Raw genomic sequence first — 5369 nt, 5'->3', positions numbered from 1 at the left:
TATCTGTTTATCAATAAAATTTTGGAAAGAAAATAAGACATTTCTTAGGCTATGTAAGCTAGGAATTATCTACCTTTTAAAGCCAATAAATAAATAAATAAATAATCAAAACCAAAAACAACAACAGCATGTATGCAAGACTTTTTCAAAGTCCTCTAATTAAAAATAAAATCCCTACACCTGCGCAGAGATTCTGCCTCAGTAGATCTCAGGCATAGCTTAATACTGTGCTTTAATAATCACTTCCCACTTGGAAACTCAAAAGTAGGGCTCATGAAATTGTGAAACAGTAGCTGTTATTATTATCTCTTGCCTTTCTAAAACACTATAAACTGCAAGTTTCTCTCAGAACATTTCCTATCTTTGGGTTTAAAATAAGCACTTGGTAAATTTTAGAGGAACACAAAAATGGCCAAAAATAAAAATAAAATGGATACAGGGTCATGTAATAAAAATGCAATATCTAAAAGTACTTTGGCCTTAGGCTACTGTGGCACACACCTATAGTCCAGGCACTCAGGAGGCTGAGGCAGAAGGATCACTGGGAGTTCAAAGTCAACCTAGTGGGTTCCAACCCTGTCTCAAAAAGAAAAAAGTATTTCATAAACTTTATATGAAATATAAGTAATTATGTAGAAAACTGCTTCACTTTCAAGCTCTTTCAACCATGTCCCACAGTCACCTTGTATTATCTAAACAAGCTACACATTCAATGCAGCTCCCATCAAAATACCAGTGACATTCTTCAAAAAACTAGAAAAGACAATCCTGATATTCACGTGGACACACAAAAGACCTAAAATAGCCCAAGCAGCTCTGACCAGAAAAAAATAGTGGTAAAGGTGTCACAACACCTCATCTCAAAATAGACCACACAGCCTTAGCAATGAAGAGCACAGCTTGGGCATAGAAACAGACAGGTAGACCGAAGGGACAGAATACAAGACACAGAAATAAACACACACAATGACAACTATCTAATCCTTGACAAAGGAGAAAAAAATAGAGGGAAGACAGTTTCTTTAACAGTAGTGCTCGGAAAAACCAGGCATTCATATGTGGAAGACTGAAACGATCTCCCTAGCTCAACTTACACAAAAATTACTTCAAAATGGATCCAAAACCTAAACATAATACTGAAACTTTGAGACCATTAAAAGAAAAAATAGAAATAATACTTTAATTCAGGTACAGGGCAAGGAGGACACCAAGAGCACAGAAGGTAAGAGTGAGAATCAACAAATGGCACTGTCAAATTAAAAGGTTTCTGCAGGCAAAGGAAACAGCAGAGTGGAGAGACAGCCTACACAATGGAGAAAATCTTTGGCAGCTACTTGTTAGACAGAGGATTAATAGCCACAATCTATACAGAACTCAAAAGCTCAACACCAAAAGCATATCCCAACCAATAAACTAACAAATGAACTGAATAAATATTGCATAAGAGAAGACATGAAAATGGTTAACACACACACACACACACACACACACACACATATGAAAATGTTCAACATCTTTAGCCATTAGAACAATGCAAATCAAAACTATTCTGAGATTCCATCTTAACCCAATCAGAATGTTTATCATCAAAAATAAAATACAGGGGCCGGGGAGATGGCTCAGTAGGATAAGCACTTGACTGGCTAACGCAAGGATCTGAGTTCAATCCCTGGTTCCGCAAAATAAATAAATAAATAAAATAAAATACTGGACCTGGGAGATAGCTCAGTGGCTTAAGCACCTGCCTGGCAAGCTCAAGGTCCTGAGTTCGATCCCTGGTACAAAAAAAAAAAAATATTACCAGTAGCACTAATAAAAATAATGGTGAGGATGCAGGGGGAAAGAATACTTCCATACTGATGGTAGCAATGTTAGTACAGCCATTATGGAAATCAGTATGGAAACTCCTCAAACAATTTCAACTAGAGACATCATTTGACCCTGCTATACCTCTTCTCACTATATTTCTGAAAGAATTAAACCCAGAACATTATAGAGATACTTGTATACCCATTTTATTGCAGCTCAACTGCAATAGCTGAGGTATGGAATCAACCAAGATCCCCATCAACAGATGAGTAGATTTTTTTTAAAAAGTGTTAAAATAATGAAATACTATACAGCCATAAAGAAGAAGGAAATCATTTCATTCACAGGAAAACGGCTAAAATTAGAGATCACTACTTTAAGCAAAATAAGCCAAACTCAGAATGACAAATATTCCATGTTTTCTCTCATATAAGGTTTCTTTAAATACCCCAAAGCAGAGAGAGATGACATGAAAGTAGAAGGAAGACTAAAAGACTATAAGAGGAGGAAGAAAAAAGAGGGAGAAAGAAAAAAAGAGTAAGCAGATAATGAGAAGATTAAAAGATATTAGAAATATATAAAAGATTAAAAAATATTAAAATATGTGCATATAGGAAACTGCCAAAATAAAATCCATTCATCTGTGTAAGTAATAGTTGTTAATAAAAAAGTAAATAAGACCATTTTACACTGTGACCAGGTACATGTACATATGTGCATGCAAAATTACTAAAACAAGAGTTTCAGGGCTGGGGAGATGGCTCAGTAGAATAAGCACTTCCTTAGCAAGTGCAAGGGCCTGAATTCAATCCTCAGTTCCGCAAAAAAAAAAAAAAAAAAAAAAGAGTTTCAAATATCAATACTTTCCCTTACTGAGAGCAAAATGGTTTGATACTCCCTTTTCTGTTCTGTTCTCTTTCATTCTACCTCAAAACATGTGTTTTATTACATGTGAAAATGTTCAATATCTTTAGCCATTAGAACAATGCAAATCAAAACTATACTGAGGGTGGGGAGATGGCTCAATTGGGGAGATGGCTCAGTAGAATAAGCGCTTGCCTGGCAAGCACAAGGGCCTGAGTTCAATCCCCGGTTCCGCCAAAAAAAAACTATACTGAGATTCCATCTTCCCCCAGTTAGAATATTGATCATCAAAAATATAATACTGGACCTAGGAGATAGCTCAGCAGCTTAAGCACCAGCCTGGCAAGCTTGCAAGGTCCTGAGTTCGATCCCTGGTACCAAAAAAACAAACAAAAACCTATTACTAGTAGCACTAATAAAAAATAATGATGAGACCTCAGTGAGGTCTATGCAATTTAAAAATCAGTTAGAGGGCTTGGGCTTGGTGATGCATACCTGTAATCCCAGCACAGTGGGGGCTAAGCCAGAAGGATCATCATGAGTATGAGGCCAGCCTGGACTACACAGCAAGATCTTCAGTGTCAAATTCAAAACACTACAAGGAAAAGAAAAAGTATTCAAAGAAAACTCAATGTTTTGAAAGAGGACCACCTCTACAAATTTATTCAAAGCTTAGAGCACCACTTATTGAGGCTAAAAAGTCTGCCAGTGCCGGCTGTTCTGTGAATGCAAGTTGGCAAGACCTTCAGCAGAAGATGCCTCGCTGGGACCCGCGTAGCCTCCCGAAATGCACCCAAGTGGTTGAGCCTAGATGCCTCTGTAAGCCTCCTAGAGCAGTTTCTCAGTACTGTAAAGCTGTACCTCATGGATCAGAAAAGCCTATTTCCATTTGTGATAGTTTGTCTGAACTTTTTATGGCCGTGCAGGAGGAGCTAGACCAAAAGAGCATGGAGCACGAAGAACTACTGAAACAAATGAAGGAAACTGAAACCCATTCCGTATGTGAGAATATAGAATGTGAACTAGTGTTTAGTCAGGAAAATGGAAATTAAAGGACAGCAAATTTCCAGACTGAAGAAGCATCAGGACAGTGTAAGAAGGTTTTAGTGTTTAATAAACAGATAGTATATCTGGAAAAAAATCAGTTAGAGGGCTTGGGCTTGGTGGTGCATACCTGTAATCCCAGCACAGTGGGGGCTGAGCCAGGGAGGTCATCATGAGGATGAGGCCAGCCTGCACTACCTAGCAAGATCTTGTCTCAAAAAAAAAAGTAAGTAAATAAAATATAAGTAAGGTTTTTTATTCAGCACTCCCAAGTCCCCAGGCCCCTCTTCTAGTTCTGACCATAAAATAAGTACTAGGAGCTCTCAATTCTCAAATCTTGTGCATGCTACTTTCTCTGACTCAAAGACCCTTTTCCTCTTCCCTGCTTGAGAAGCTCCCTTCTGTTCTTCCTGTCTTGTACCTGGAAATCTTTTCTTCAAATGGACCAAGACAGCATAGCATCCTTCTCTGTCAGAGGACACGTGCTCTGTATGGAAGATGTCTGTGTCCATGGTCACCTTCCTCAGCACACTGTGAGCCCTTGTAAATCAAGGACAGGACAAAATTAGCACTCAAAAACTCCTGTTGCCAGGTGCGGTGGTGCACACCTGTAAGCCCAGCACTCGGGAGGCTGAGGCAGGAGGATTGCTCCAAGTTCCAGGCCAGCCTGCACTATATAGTGAGACCCTACCTCCACAAACTAAAGCTAACAAACAAAAAGCACTTATTGAATACCTGGATAAAGAATTCTACTGAGCCATGTCCCCGGCCCAGGATAAAGTGTGAAGTATTTTTATGTGCTATTTTAAAAGTAGAAATCTGGGTGCCCTGAGAGGCAATGATGTAATTAGATTGTTCAAACCATGGAACTGTTGTAAACACTCTAGAAGAGGCTCATTTTTTTCAGCTTTCTCCAGTATTTATGACTCCCTAAAACTATTTTCTTTCTTTTTTTTTTTTCTTTCTTTCTGTATTAGGGGAGGGTCTACGAGGTGTTCAGGGTCTCACTACTAGATTGGACTCGTAATGATCTGCCTGTCTATAACCTCCTAAGAGCTGGAATTACAGGCGTGCACCATTACACCCAGTCTCATTTGCCATGTCAGCATACCCCAGGGGCAGGCCAGCACAGCAGGCCTGGGGACTGAACCCCTGGCCCCTGTCCCTGTGCCTGCTTGCAGGTGCTTTAATCTACTGAGCTATTTGGCTGGCCCTCCTAAAACTATTTTCTTCTTCAGTTATGTTTTAGTTTAAATAAAGTATAGGTTCCTATAGTATGAGTTTCTTATAGAGCCTAAATAGTTAAGATTTTAAAACAGAAATATTGATTCATAGAGATACACTAAAAGCTTTGGTGCCGGAGTCAAAGCAGATTGGGAAAAGCTCAAGGATGTAACCTCAGGGTGCCCTGCACAGCAGCCTTGGAATACGTAGGACACAGTGCTTAGGGGAGCAACCAGCTCTGCTCCTCAGCACAACCAAAGACACTTAGGCTAGTTTCTATATGCAAAGTGAGAAACTGAAACTACTAGCTTCAGGATACAAAATCAACACAGAAAAATCAATTGTGCTCCTGGACACCAATAATAAATCCACTGGGCTGGTGAGATGGCTCAGTGGTCTAAAGCACCTTCTTAGAACAAGCTTAGCAA

At 39.2% G+C, this 5369-nt stretch overlaps 1 pseudogene; it reads left to right on the top strand.

The window, feature by feature from the left end:
* Positions 1 to 3780, top strand: part of LOC111818898 — a 5706-nt pseudogene extending 1926 nt beyond the window's left edge.
* Positions 3781 to 5369: the final 1589 nt, after the last annotated feature.

The sequence above is a fragment of the Octodon degus genome, unplaced genomic scaffold (genome assembly GCF_000260255.1).
Source record: "Octodon degus isolate 3935 unplaced genomic scaffold, OctDeg1.0 scaffold00107, whole genome shotgun sequence".
In the NCBI taxonomy this organism is placed as follows: Eukaryota; Metazoa; Chordata; class Mammalia; order Rodentia; family Octodontidae; genus Octodon; species Octodon degus.
The sequence above is the reverse complement of the archived record's forward strand: the minus strand, read 5'-3'. Positions and strand labels throughout refer to the sequence as shown.